We start from the raw sequence: 15,866 nt of genomic DNA on the forward strand, positions 1-15,866 counted from the left end.
GAGAACTGTACATAGATCAGAACCAGGGATGAGCCATGGCATGGCAGCACACACGGCTTTTTAGGATTTCCACACCAAACAGCCAAGTCCAGGGCACACTTACTCCGAAAGACTTTGTGCCAGGGAATCCAGTCCAACCCCCTTCATGAAGCCCACACATCAACAGCCCTTGGCCAGATTTGGTGGGGAAAGTCTTCTCTGTGAATGAACACAAGTCCAAGCCTGGCCTGGCGTTACCTTCTCCCGACACTCAGCACACTTTCCCCCTTGGGAATCACGTATTCACATCACCTTTCTGGTGCCACTTCCGTACACCCTGTGTGATGATCTGCGTTTGTGTCATTCTCCCCAGCCAGACAAAAAGCTGATTACCACTAATGAACCCTGACGAGCCGCCATGGAGAGGCCGGGTCTGCCATCCTGCTCACATTTAGCGCTCACCTCCTGCTGCGTTAGCGGCTTTTTGAGCCTGGATGGACCCAGCTCACCTGGGTTTGGATGAGCCCACCCTCTCCTGGGGGCAGCAATGCTGGTGTCTGCAGGGAACTCCATATTCTGGATGCTTCAGGCTCTCTAGAAAAGCCAGCTAAGAGACAATTGGGTTTGTTTGCAGCAGAACTTTCTCTGGATTTCAATCCTGCATGCTATGAACCCCTCTCATTTAAACACTTGGGGGAGCAGCACCCCAATTTAGGAGGCCAGATGGATCAGCTGCCTTGACTGCTCCAAAATTGCTCAATCCTCCTCTCCTTGCATTCTCTCACTGATAACACTGGGATTCAGCTTTCCCTTGTACCTCACCCTTGAGCTACAGACCCGCACTGATTCCACTCCCCATCCTCAGAGCCAAACCACCACTTTCTGCATGGCAGCTTCCGCTCCCAGGAGCCTTTCCAGGCTTCATGAAATTCAAGAAAGAGTCACTGCTATCCGTCCACTATCTGTATATCAGGAAGCATTCGAAAGAAATATGTTCTCCCTCCCCCCCAGTCATTTCCACCTAAACCCTTCACTAACATTGCAGTGAAATTTTCCAGCTGGGAAATCAAACTTCATTCTCCCCCAGGGCAGCTCAGGTGATAACTGCTTAGCCACGAGCAAATTTTATTACACCAAGAGGTATTCTCCTTTTGTTTTCCATCAAACTGACTTTCCAGCTCTGCTCTGTACCAGTAAACGCATTTGCTTCTCTATTTCTTGCTTGTCGGCTGTGCTGCGCTGGGCTCCGCGTGGAGGTGCGGGAGCGTGAAGCAGAGCCGAGTGCTGCTGGCACCTGGAGGGACACGGACCAGGAGAAAAGTCACAGAACCAAGACGTGAAAACGCGTGTGTTAAAATATTAAAACCCGTCTGGGCTTTGGATGTGGTTTTAGAGTTTATGGTCATCTAGAGGCAATGACGCATTAAACTGGAAAGGTATTTTATTGAATAATGTTGGAAAGGCTGTTTGCAAAAAAAAAAAGTGAAGGTTAGGGGACTACTGTGATCAAGTGGCACAAGTACAACTCAGGCAATTCATTAACCCCCAGTACGCTGGAATTCTTAACAGAATCAATGCATATAAGAGATAAATGAATGTTTTCTTTCCCCAGTTAAGCAAAGCCAGGACTTCACCCATACTCCACAGCCACAACACTGCAATCACAGATTGTATCACAAATAAAACAAAGCAAAGCAGCCTGACTGGGGATAGTTGTGTAAATCTGGGGTCACAGGATCCCATTCTGTCAATTGTCCCCAAGGAACACAGACCTCTCGGGGCTCAGCCCCATGCACTGAAGGGGCAGGTGCCTCATAGGACCACAGGCTGCTCTGCCATCTATTTGCTTTTTCATTATCTCCGAGGAGCCGAGAGCCTCACAGAGCTGGGATTTTCCAGGACACTTCATTTTCATAGTGACTGTCTTAAGAAAGGCAAAACCTCACCGGGGAGCAATCCTGAACCCGTTGGACAAACTCAGTGCGTGAGCATCACTCAGGCTGCTGGTTGTTTCTTGGCACTGTCCAAACATCGACTGTGCTCCAGTGCCACTAAAACAACATGCAGTGCTTGTGCAGTCAGCTCAGGCTGGGGAAGCTCTCTGAGAGCATAAATATTTTGCTGGAATGTGGCTTTAAGAACAAAAACCAAACCCACTTTGAGAAGAGGTTATTGTCCCACAGTCATTTTGAGAGTGGGACTCGGACACAAGCACGGGCCGATCTACAAACATCCCAATGCAATGGGCAGGGCTGGTGCCACCAAGACCATCCAAGCAACTTCCTCCCTAGTACTGGAACAAATCTGATGCACAACGTCACAGGTTGCTGCATCTTTCAGAAGAGTTTTGTTAAGGAAAAGATGAGTTTTAAAGAAAACTTTAAAGCAAAGCATGAAGTTCTGCTGCTCCCGAGACTCCCGAGGCCAGAGTCCTTCCCTCTGGTGTCACAAGCAGCAGAAGGGGTGAAATGACACGGATAACAAAAACCAAACATAAATAACGGGGAATGGGAAAGTGAATGAGGGAAATAACTCTTCCATTGTTAGAACAGTGCTAATGGCAGCTTTATAGCAACTTATCATTTCTATTTAAAGCCTGGTTTGGGGGCTATAATCTCTCAGCTGTTTTCTGTACCATCTGGCTGAAATTTAGCATAAAATTTGTTATCTCAGAGGTATATGAATTCTTTTCCCTTTATCAAAATTGCAGTATTTGGGCAAAGAAACCAAGATATAGAGACCCACATTCAGGAGTGTTTTGATCAGCTAAGGGCAACGTTCCAGTTAAAAATAGCTTGTTGAGATAATAAGGCCATGCGAACAATGTCTAATTCTTCCAGAACATTTTTCAACATCTGAAAGTCCCAGGTGTGAAGCCTCAAAGCCAGATGTGTTGAAATTGCCCTCCAAGAAGCTGCCGGGACAGTGCAGAACCCAGAACGCATCCTCCTGTTTCCCCCGAGCCACTTGCCAGGGCTCACACGCAAAAGCCCCGTGTTCAAACCCAGGTCCGGCCACTGTGGGAAAACAGCACCACCAGGGCTTGGGGAGCTTCTGGAAAGAGGTGAGTTATGGGCAAATGAGTACCCAGGACATTCAGTATTCCATGTGGATGCAGCTGCTGAGGAGAAGCAATAGCTTCAGACCGTCTCTTCTCATCTCCCACAACACTACCTGATAAAAATGCATCATTTACTGTGTCCAGACAAAGGCGTGTTGTCATCAGGGTGGATGGGGTGATGGTTTTAAACCCAAGAATGCGAGATTCAGGCTGAACATGAGGAAGAATTTTTTTGACACTGAGAGTGGTGAGAGCCTGGCCCAGGTACCCAGAGAGGTGGTGGATGAACCTGGAGACATCCCAGGCCAGGTTGGACGGGGCTCTGAGCAACCTGAGCTGGTGAAGATGTCCCTGCTCATGGCAGGGGTGGCACTGGGGGAGCTGGGAAGGTCCCTTCCACCTCAAACTATTCTGTGATAACTGTGCAAATCAAACAGCTCAAAGCCACTGAAGCCACGTGCAGCATCACTGCACATGCTGCCCATTCCTGCCTTGCTCTGTGTCCCTGGTCCCATCACTTCACCCTTCTCACTCCACTCCACCAGTTGCGTTGACTTTGGTCAAGCACTCAGAGCTTCACTGCACTGCTGCCACGTGCTGCGGTGCTTGCCAAGAGCAGATGACAGACTCAAACATCACTTCTTGCCCCGTTTCCAGGCCACCACACTTGGGAGCCCGTGTGTGCCCTGGAGGGACGCGAGCTGGTCACGAGCAGCCCTGGGACACGACTCAGAGTCAGCAGCTTCTCACACGCTCACTCCCCATCTGTTAACCTGAACAAGGGCGCCTTCCAGTCCCAGTCATGGATATAAATTACATCATCTATTTCCCCACCCATTTCACAAGCTGGGGACACTATAGCTCCATTTCCATGTTTCACAGGTGAACAATTCTTTTTCCCTTAAACCCTAGGCAGGAACTTTCTAATTCATTTTACATAAATCTGATTATTTCCATGCTCTGTGCTGCTTTGCCCCGCTATCATCTTCAGTCATCCTTTGAGTTAAAGGTGTAGAGCTTTATCTGCTGAAAGAAGTCTCTATTTTCCAGCCTGGACTTCAATTATGCAGCAAATAACACAGCTCAGTGGAGGAAGGTTGTTGGAATAATTTGTATCTTTTATACAAACTGATAATAAAAATTTAGCTCCTTGATGTATTTTTCTCCCCTAAACTGTACTTATGTTTCCTTGAATAGATAAATGCAAGATAAATTCAATTACAGCATAATTTTTCCCAGGATGAATAACCTTTAAATCAGCTCTGATCTCAAAACACATTATGAGATAACATACTGTCCATTACGTTGTTGAAATGGGGGCTATGGCAGTGCCTGGAGTTGTCAGGATGAATATCAAACTATTTATGTTCCTCTTTGCATCCCTGAATACCAAACAAGCTCAGGAATGCTGGCAGCAAGAAGCCGAGCCAAGAGGCACTTGCTTGACAGCTCTAGCAATGGTGACACAGGGAATTAACAATTAACTAATTAACACTTAAAGAACTAACACTTAAAGAACCAAAGAGCTAACACTTAACCCACATCACTATTGCCCAGCCCTGCTTAGCTTTGTGTAACTTATTGTACAAGAAACAGGAGTTCGGTGACGCCTTGCAAAGATAAAAGCCCTTGGGTGCATCCTTGGGTGAACTAGATAACAGAAATTGGGCACAGGACATGAGATACACCAGCTTTAACCAACTCATCACGCTGGACCAAAGGTGACCATGTACAGAGAAGAGGACCCAGGTTCACCATAACTGTGCAGCTGCAACCAGGAGGAGCCGGAGGTGGACACTATGGAAATGGTCTCCTGAACTCATTGTAATAAGAACCGCCTTCTTGGGGACAGGTTATGAATATGTATAGGTGTTCCTAAAACTTTCGTGACTATGTAACACTCTACTGCATTTACCCAAGCTCACAGCTACTGAAAATTTACAGGTCCTGGGCAGAGTTACCCCCATGTGTCCAGTGCTATATATACTATACCTTCTTTACAGTCTCAAGGGTTGTAAGGTCATTTCCGTGCCTCAATGGCAGTGCTGTTCACCACGGAGATGAGCGGCAGCACCATGGGCTCTGCTGCTGCCACCTTCCCAGAGTTTCCCTCGTCACAGGAGCAGCTCTCAACGCAAAGCTGGGTTAAATCTTCCCCTTGGCTGAGCGCGCTGCTGCTGCTGGAATCAAACAGGAGCCACCAGATCACTCGGAGTGGGCGCTTTGGGCTGTATAACCAGCAGCAGTCCTGAGGTGCCTTCCCTCACCACGAGATCTAAGAGTTCTTTACCTCCTCTTCCATTTTACGAGCCTGAGTATTTCAGCACAGCTATTGTCTGCTTTTAGGGGAAGCTGTTGTTAAAACAGTGTTCGGTACAAAAGCGACGTGCCCCAATGTCCCCAGTGCCGTCCCTTTGCAAGGTCAGTGGTGTCAGACGCGGAAGTCCGAGTGTTGAGGAGCAGCGACCACTCTGTGCACCATCTAAACAGACATGGAACATCCTTCCTGCACACCAAGTTAACCCTACATTAAATGTGACAAAGCTTGAGACAGTCCAGCTTGTTCAGACTGCACAATCCCGTGTAGTTTTAAGTGCAGACTTAGGAGAGGCTGTGGGTTTTTGTTTGGTTGTTGTTTTCCTTTCTTTTTAAGCAAAAGGGCAAGTCCAGCTTCACTTTGGAAACAAATGGAGAAGGGTCTTACTTAACCTCTGCCAGGTCACCTTCTGCAAAGCAACCTCCATACAGGTGGTTTGAGACCTCTCTTCTGAAAAGCCACCATCCAATAGATAGTTAAAATCTGAAGCGATTTGAAATAGGGTCTGGGGGATAAAAACCCGTATCAAAAAAATAGCTGTGCTTAGGAATGATCTTAGTTTAAATAAGAGGAAGTTTAATAGTTCATTTCATGTTGGAAAAGCAATGAACCTATAGCGGACTTGTTCTAGTGGGACGGATGAGGGGAGGATGAAGTGATTTTCGATTCTCCCCAGATAAAACCCCCTTGGCCAGCTATTCAGTTTGGTCTGTGAGTGAGAAACAAAACCAAATTACTGACACAACCAACAAGCTGTAGGACACACTGGAGCTTTAGAAATCAGCTTTTTAGCTCTCTAGTAGTCTCTTTCTTTCCTAATTTTTAAGGCCATCAGCATGTCAAGCAGAAAATCCAGTCAGCTGTAGAGAGCTGTAATTACCAAGACTGTTTACAAGAAGCTTTGAGGGCAACAAGCCTCTTGTGCAGGAACAAGTTTCCCATTGAAACAATCTTGAGTGTCAAAGCCTCCAACTCGAGTGCCTGGATGGTTTGTTCCTACCTAATGAAATGACGGGGGCAGAGCAAAAGGTGCCATTAGAGCTGCTAGAGGCAAATAAGCGTGAAAGAGAGAAGCCCCGAGCGAGGAGAACAGATCAGCAGCTTCTCCAAAGCTGCGGGAGCCAGCTGAGCACGAGCGGCCATGAGAGACCCCCCGAGCTCAATGGGGGCCAAAAGATGCTCTGAGCTCATCAGCATCTGACCTCTGGGAGCACTGTTGGACTTTGTGCCATGCACAGAGACGGGAATTTAAAATAAGGGTTGGTGCATACAAGAAACGCTGCAAGGGGGAATGGGGAAGGTGGGGAAGGGCAGGAGTCCACTGGGGGAAACGGTGCTTTGCTTAACACCCAGACAACAGGCAAAATGATTGTTTAACAGAAGTGCCTGGAAGCTCCTATTCCTGATGCTCCTATTCCTGATGCTCGTTACTCACGTTTTCTTTTGTTAAATACTTCACAATAGAAATAATCTTCTAGGAACTCAGTAGAGCTCAGGGCCAGGCAGTGTATTTGAATGAACACAGGTTGTCTCACATTCAGTGACCCTAGATGCACACTAAGTATGGGTTTTTTTAAAAGACACAACCTAGACTTGAATTAAAACACAAGCACTCAACTGAGAAAACCTGGAGCTGCCACATGCAGGGTGGTTGGGCCTCCCCAGGCCCAGGGCGCCCCGAGCAGCAGCTCCCCCATCTCCCCAGACAAGCACCAGGCCAGGCTTCTCTTCACTCGGGACCAGGCAGCCTTCTGCAAGCCACCTGCAATGGGCTTTCTCTCTCCTACAAGACAGAGCTGCTTCCAAAATCAAAGCCTCAAGGCTGAATTCAAGACACGCATCTTTCTCTTCTTACAGTGGGAATACACGGGGTGCTGGCAGAGGAGAAGTTGCTTTCTCCAAAGCAGGAGCTGAGCTTGACAGTGCAAAAAGCTCCTGTTGGTCACAAACCAGCAAAGGGCCCACGTTCATCACTGGGGTGGTGATCCCAGTGTGATCAAATGGGAATGGTGGTCTCATTTGATAAGCCCCTGCTAAGTGTCTCTGCAAGTCACGTTACATTTCTCTGCCTGTTTTCCTCCAGCCAAGGCAAGTCACTCTGTACAAACACCAGCTGTTAGTCACAACCTTCCAGTCCCGGGGAGCTGGCATCACTCATGAAATAAGACTGCTGGGTGTGATTCACACCAAAGAGGGAAAACCATCTCAATTTACTTGACATAACCAACTATAATCACTCTCTCCATCTGAATTTTATTAATATCTGTTCGTTGCTGGTGATGAAGTACGATGGAGACAGAAGATGATGCTTTGAAGCTGGGAAACAAGGTTGGCCCTGAGGGGCTGGGTAAGTATCTGTGTCAGAGGAGCACACACAACAGGAGGTGTCATTTTTATGGCACAGCGAAAGCTCTGTGACAGAAAGCAGAATTATTGTGGCAGTAACCTTTCTGAAGAGAATCTCAGGTGGGGAGGAGAAGGGACAGGTCTTCTGATTAGATGGGGTTGCTCAGACACTGAACCTGGGAGTATTTCTCACTGAAAATACATTCGGTAGGTACCACCTGCACATTCTGTAATGTCATTTTGCATGTTAGCCTCAGTTCCCCTTCATTGTAAAAAGGGCAAACTGTTGCTTTTTTACACTATTTAATCATTTTTTTTCACTGTTTTAAAGCACCTAACGCAAGGATTTCTGGCTAGCAGAAACTGGAACTCAGGCTGGGCTGAGCATGACATGGGGCTGCAACCCTGGAGATCCCAAAGTCCACAGTAAAAGCAAAGCTGGGTTTGCACGAGTGGTCCCCCAGGGCCGGGCACAGGCTGTGTTCAGAGGGGGCGGGCAGGCACAGACCTGGACCCACACTCGGGTTTAACGCTCCCCCATCACCTCCAGAGCTCGGATGCGCAGCTCTGGCTGCTCCGTTTCCAGCTCACAGTGGGCAAAACGGCGTCTGGTAACAGAACATGTGTCCTACCCACCTCGTTACGAGGCTTTTGTATCTTGGGCTGGCTGAATGCTATGTAGACACTCTTTGGCACAAAGTGCGAGACCAAAGCGAAGCAGGTCAGAGCCGGCAGCCCCCACCGCTCCACCGTGCCTGTTGTCCTGAGGTCAGCCCTTATTAAGGCTTCACAGCAAGGTCCAGATTCTTCCTGAAGCCACAGGAAAGCTCCTTCCACTAACATCTGCCAACTTGTTAAAGACCTTTAAATCCTGCAGAGGAGGAAAACATGATCAAAACCCCTTTCTGCTTCTCTGTGCTTTGTTTTATTATCAGAGGCAGCAGGGGAGCTGCCTGCCTCCCCTCAAGCTCTTCTGTTTCTGCAACAACCTGTCTGGGAAAAGCTTTCCTCCCATGCGCATCCCTCAGCATCACCAGCATCCTTGCCAAGCAGGCGGTTCCTGGGTACCGCGGTCACGTCAGACTAGAACAGCACGAGCTGAAGCTGCCCAAGGACTCCACAAGTGCATCCGCTGCCTGAACCATCAGAGAGCCCTAAAGACTAAACCAAAGTAATAACAGAAAATGAGCAACAACACCAGAATCAACCCTAAAGCATTCACCTGCTGCATGGAATCTCTCCAGAAACTCACCCTGTCATTCTAGCCACTTGCTACACATCAAAGAGTTTTAAAACCTTCAGCTTTTACAAATACCAGAATTTTCCCAAACAGCTTTTGTTTTATTCAAAGTTTTCATTTTTCATTCATTAAGACTTTAAACAAGCCAAGCTGGATTCAAGGAGAATGATACCTTTAGACAAACAGTCACTTTACTTCTATTACCTAATGCATCACAAGTGATTCGAGAAAGTGTGGAACTTCCAGTACCGAAATTAATCTACTTTGATAGCAGATTGCTCTACGACTCTTTTTGGAAAGCACTCGCACAATAATTAAGCTAATACCTACATTATTAACAACACACCACCTATATCATCCCTAAAGTTGTTCCTCCTTTAACTGACAATCTGATTGCAAAACCTTAGGCTATACTTATTATACAGAACTCCATCAGCTCTAGGTCTGCATGTGCATGAACTATTATTACCCAATAGATGAGGAGCAAGCAGAGAGGACTGCAGAACACGCAGCATTCCGTACTTGGAGTGCCATCTTCTGGCAAATCCCGCTGCATGCACTTGGGTACGGAGCAGTTATACAATGTCTGTGGTGTCTGGACAGGGTTAAGCAGCTCATCTCCTCTTGCAGTCTTGCCCAAGATTTCTGCACTCCATACTCTCTCCTTACTATGTCAAAGTAAGCACTTACATCCTTGATATAGCAATTTTTTCCTTGGCTATTTAGGAATACACCAGCTCCCGATCTTCCCCACTATCAGTCTGGTTTTAATTAACCTTGAAATCTTAAAGCTACCTTTTTCTTATAATAGATGCATTAGAATTTTTCTTCATAAGCATCAGACTGACGAAACCTCTGGACGGAAGCCCAGGACAGACAGTGCCCAGCCCTATGGGGCACTGCACGGTGCCAAGTGAGTCCGGCTCTTCCAGCTTGATTTTCTGCCACGTAATTGCTAATATTTCTTTTAGATGTAGAGCTCAAAGAGATGAGCTCAAGGATCATGATTTTCTGGAGCTGAATTCTATCTCAGAACTCAGTACTTGCTATGATTTTAACTGTTTCCTACTAGATCACATCCTTGAATCCAGGAACACCAAGTTCCCATTTAAACCAAAGGATTTAGGCGCTTATCAGTGAAAGACTTCACGTCCAAAGCAGCTTCTGTAGCGTTCAGCAGTGATCCCCATCTTAATTTTGACTAACAGCCCCAGGCTGAAGAGAGTCACTTCTTGCAGCTCCGCAATAATGGGACTTCTGCAAAAGCCTTCAAACTGCATTTTTAACCATCATGCCACCAATATCTGAGAAAGACTCAGGAAATCCCAGTTCCCGCAGATTAGCGATGCTACATGGAACTGAACTAATTAAACTTGTCTAATTCAGCCACAGGGCTCTGATGGGAAATTGCCAGCAATCATATTTGCAGGCCTCTTTAGACCCCAAATTGCATCAAGCCTTGTTCAACCATCCATTTTCGGTTAACACTCGAACGCAGCTCCTGTGAGGCACCTCCACTGACCACCTTTCCCTGGGGCAATTCCTGCATTACCTGTGAATTCCCGCTTTGCAATAAAAGCTGGTTTGAATGTCATTATTATTTTGGTTGCCTTATTTTGAACTACCTACTAAAGGGCCATGGGTTTGCTTCTGAATCCAGCGTCCACCATGCCAGCTTAGTGCAACGAAATTCCATGGTCCATACGGACACAAAGCAGACACATTTGCAGACAGAATTTGAAGTGAATTTACTCTAAAGGGCAAGACAACTTGTTCTAATAACTCCAAAACACAAGTTATGACATTACCTGTACTGGTTTCCTAATTTAAGGTAGGAAACAACTGATGCTTGATGAGAAAAAAGACAAATGGGCTAATTAGGTTAATACTTTTTCTTAAAGTGACTTCTCAGCATATGGAGATTTTTATGTCCATTACCTCAGCTGGAAAGCTGACATCAAGCTTGTTGGCTGGCCTCCCCCTCTCTGCCCTCACACTGCTATCAGAGTATTTCTGAAAGAACATACGCTTCCTGCTAACCGAGCAGGTTTTGTGAAGTAAGGAGGTCATTTATCGCCTTCCCTGTGCCACTACGGGCTGGCCCTGGCAGTGCAGGACGCTGCTGCACTCCAAAGCAGGCAGGTGGGAAACAGTCACCTCGTCTCCTGAAACTCCTCCAACATCACCCCGATACCCAAGTCTGCTGGAAGAGTCAGGGTGCTGGCGGTGAAAGCGCAGGACTGGGAGAAGAGAACGAGACCCAAACAAGCCACGCGTTCGCTGCGCATCCTGACAGCTTCATGCAATGTATACAGGCACATCAATTTCCCGCATTCGTCTGCACTGAGGCACATCCCCGGAAAGGGCTTCATGTAATGTCCCACCTGCACACCCTTCCCATGTGCTGGTGCCCTCACCAGCTGAAGGGCTGTGCTGCCCAAAGCTCTGGTTTATATCCATTGAAAGGACTTTGCTCCTCCGTATGTTTTTTCCAAGGAGACCAACACAGAGCAGTTCCTCTTCGCATCAACTGAATCTGATTACCTGCTGGTTTAAGTTGGCAAATTGTTAGTTTGAATCCACTTATTTATGGATTCAGCTTCAATTGCAGCCTTTGATTGCTGTATTATTCCATTCTGGTAGTTTGGTGAAATTGTACCGCATTCGTTCAGCAATATGCCCACTTCATTTTAGATTTATTGGCTCGTCTATTTAATAAAACCTGTTAGTACACAGGACCGGTTATCTTACCAAAGCATAACCAGGTTCATAAACCCAAAGCTAAGGGTGATTTAAATTAGGATATTGAAAATACTGAACTAAAACAAGACACAACAACAGCTGGGAAGACATACAAGCCTCCTCTCCTCTTTCTGTCCTTTCCACACATGCTTCTCCTCCCCACCACTCCCCAGTAGCTTATGCAACTGGGAATTAACTTGCTGCAGGTCCACACACCTGCACTGGCGAACAGAAGGACACTGAGAAGAGGCACATCTGCATCTTTGGCCTCCACTTCCAGCTACCTCAGCTTAACTAGGCTGGATCTTTCAGCCCAGCTCATTCCCTTGTAGGTAGAAGGGGGAGGAGACTCAAAGAAAGAAAATAAACAAGCAAACCTCTGTGTCTTTAGCCTTTTCTAAACAGGAAAAAAAATGTTTTGATCTGCTCCTTCTACAGGTAGCAGCTGAATAAATACGAGCCCTGCTACAGCAATTACTTCATGGCCAGCTGATGCTACTGAAGGACTGCCAGGAGGGAACCTGAACCATGCAGGGCTCTCCAAAAACCTGTTTTACAAGAGGTCTGTACTCAGAGACCTGCGCAACGTGAAGCTCTGGGAAACTTAATGGGAAACGCTACAGTTCATAGCCATTCATTGCTACGATGAACCGCAGCACTTACTCATCATTGCACATTATCGCGGGTGATAATTCACTCCGGCCACTTTAGAGTCACACACTTGTAATTCTTATATAAATGTTTAATTTCTTTCTGGTGGAGATCAGCTGGATATCTCACAAGCACATGCCTGTGGACCTGCCCTTCAGCCACAAGTGTCAGGCCAACTCCAGGTAATAGTGGGCTTTAAATTAATAAGACACAATGCCCTACAAAGCAGAGAAGATATTCTTGGAGGACGTTAAAAAGAAGGGTGTAAAACTCGTGTGAAGCTGACGGACATGGTACAATGAACCTAGAGGCATGATGGAAAAAGTAAATGGCAGATCCCAAAACACAGGGGCGGAGTGAAAGACTGGGAAATGGCGCCTTGATTTGCCAAAGTGTTGTTGTTAAAGAATATTAATCTTTTCAGACAATCCATGAACAGACCCTGTAGCAATATCATACTAAATGAATAGAGTCTCATCTTTACAGTAACCTCAGCTCAGTTTTACAAGATGTATAGTGTCATCATAACCAAAGAAGAGTCCCCAGATGATTCTGCTCCTATAGCAATTGCTACTAAACGGCACTTTAGTGACAACTGTCAGCTACGCAGCATTTTGGGTGCCTGTCTGCCTCCAACGGGGCTTTCTGCCTGCAGTGCAGCCTGTCCAGCTGGAGCCTCATAAGCTGTACAACTCAGCTTACAAATCAAAATCTTCCCCATCATCAGAAAACGTACAATTTTGACCTGTCCCCAGAATAATTCACTATCCCATACAGCCAAATTACCAGTTTATGTACAGCCCTAGGTGATGCTCGCACTCCACATCAAGACAGCCATGCAATGGAACCACGCTAAGCCTCAGAGGGGTTGTGTCAATCTTACCCCCAAACCAGGAAAATTATCATTCCCAACCAGGGAAATCATACACACATTACAGAAAGCAATCTTAGCCTTCACACACCTTAAGTCTTCATCTTTTCTCCCACAGGACTCTGCTTTCATTCTTCAGTTCTGCACTATAAACCGTCCACATCTCTCTCCACCTTCCCTCTCCCCACAGCCAACAGATCTGAATAACATGGATTTGTGCCAAGTGGCTTTTCATTAGTGATGCTGAAAGCGAAATCTGCCACCTCAGGAAGCTACATGGCAGCTTAAAACATCCACCAGCCACAGGAACAACAGCGAGTGAGCAGTTTGACCTGGCTGACAGCAGAACAGGCATTTCTCAGCCAGGTGCCTCTTCCACCAGGGCCACGTGTGAGACGGTGGTACAGTTACCTTGCCTTTCTCCAAGATTTCCCTCCTATCCCACATTTGTAGCCAGACAAAAGCTTCCAGATAATTACGGTGCCGCAATCTGCTTATGGAGGATTCCAACCTACACTGTGGCCTCCAGGAATTTGGTTGCTCCTCACATTGTTTGAATTCAGGAGCTCAGATGTGACCCTTGCAGCCGTCTCACAGCACAGGGCTCAGCAGGGATGAGAAGCTACAGCCAGAACACAGAGGGACTTCAGTGTCCCTGCACTCATCACCCTACACAGCCATAGAGCACGCTGGAAACCAGCTGCCTCAAAAACCTTCAGGTACAGGCTCGAGGGGCAAACAGAGGGCTAAAAAAAGTCACCAAGTATCTCTAAACATGCTACTGCATCTCCAGAAAGATGCACGATGGGCTGCAATGTGCCAAACCCCGCACAAAGCAAACCCCGCACAAAGCAAACCCCGCACAAAGCAAACCCCGCACAAAGCAAACCCCGCACAAAGCAAACCCCGCAGCAGCCAAGAGGATGATTTGCACAGGGTGTCTTTGTGGCTTGGTACGGCTCAGCCAGCATCAGATTGCCTCAAGACGCTTGCAGCTGGCTTTGACACCATCACTTGCACAAAGAGCTCTAATCCCTTCCTAGCATAAGCATAAAAAGAATGGGTCTGAGTTTGTCCAAAATAAGTAATCAAGAGGGAGAGTTATTTAGTAATTTGCATCATTATCTCTGTCTGCTGTTGCGTTTTTGCTGATAGCTTACTTTTTAAGCTCTGAAATCCAGCCTAGGATTCTTCCAAAACAGAACAATGCTCTTGCTGCTATGGCTACTTGGCCTTGGAGCTTGGCAAGGAGGAAAGAAGAAAAACTTATGCAGACATCGGAGGTCACTATGCTGTTTCCAACCCAACAAGCTGCGTGTAGCACCATGAACTAGCAGCATCCTTGCTTTTCAAAACCAAAGGCTTTTTTTTTTTCAGGTAATCTCTCAAATTTAATCAACATTAAAGTATTTCTAGAAGCTGAGGGCAAGTCAGCATGCTCCCCAGTTGAAGGAACATGGACTTCTTAGCAGTTAAGCCATATCAGAAGGATTCAGGATCCAGCATCTGATCCAGGAGGTACCATGTTCACTTTGCACTATGAGGTGTTCCCATGCATATATACTGGGAAAAAATCACACCTTATTCCTTAGCAGTGACCTTCCCCTTGCCAAAGGGGAAGCCCTACAAACACAACCCAGTAGTAACATCAAAAAAACCCCACCAAAACAGACAAAACAAAGCAAAGCAGGACTCACTTTTTCCACCAAGGTCCATTCTGTGCCCACAGCCTGACAGCAGCAGAAGAGCTTCACTTCTTCTCACCTCCATGCACTCCCTTCTCTTGCACTGCAGTTTCCACCCAGTGCTCAACCTCCACCTGCAACCACCTAAATGCTCTCCCTCCTCGTTACTTATGGATGGCACCAGGTGATTTCACTAATTGCCCCCCTCCAGCATCCAGGCCCATGCACAGCTGTGCTCCCAGCCTTGAGAAGGCGAACGTGCTCACCCAGCACCATTTCATTTGGGAAAGCAGGGCCCCTTCAACCTGCTCACATTTTTATCCTTTACCAACAACTGGAAGTCACTGAGCTTCTCAGATGAAAGGCTCCTCTAAGTGCAAATTATTATTAATGAATTTCCATGTTGGCTCCTTGACAGAAAAACGTACCTTGCAGCGTGTTATCTTTGCAGCCACGCGCCCTGGCACTCGTAGATTCCCTCATCTGGCAAGTCAGGCGTGTTGCCAGGAGCGATGTTCAGAGCGGCTCCCTGCACCCCATCCCTGGGCCTTTGTAACTGCAGCACAGCAAAGCTTAAGAAATGTAAATCCTGGCATTTGACCTGATGTGAATTTCTCAAATAAATGATACTTCGCAGCCCGGTGGTTTCGTCCCTGTTGAGATGATCATTTATGGTGGCTCGCTCAGAATTGGGTTGTGACAGAATTTTTGGTCAACACCAGATAAACTGGAAAATTTCAGTATCTGCCTCTGAAGCACCATGTTCCATAGCTTCAGACAAATAACATGTGAAGGCAGGTCTGAGTTTTTCCCTTTTTTCACTTCCCTCTGCTGTCTCTTCAAATTCAGCCCGTCTTCCTTTGCAAAGACAGTGTGATTTTGAAGACACGCTCCTGTTCAGACATGAGTTACAGGAGCCAAAATCAATGGCCTCTCCTAAGCTTCCTCTGGGCTCAAGACCCCCAGACAGAAAC

Source organism: Patagioenas fasciata, chromosome 17, assembly GCF_037038585.1.
Source record: "Patagioenas fasciata isolate bPatFas1 chromosome 17, bPatFas1.hap1, whole genome shotgun sequence".
In the NCBI taxonomy this organism is placed as follows: Eukaryota; Metazoa; Chordata; class Aves; order Columbiformes; family Columbidae; genus Patagioenas; species Patagioenas fasciata.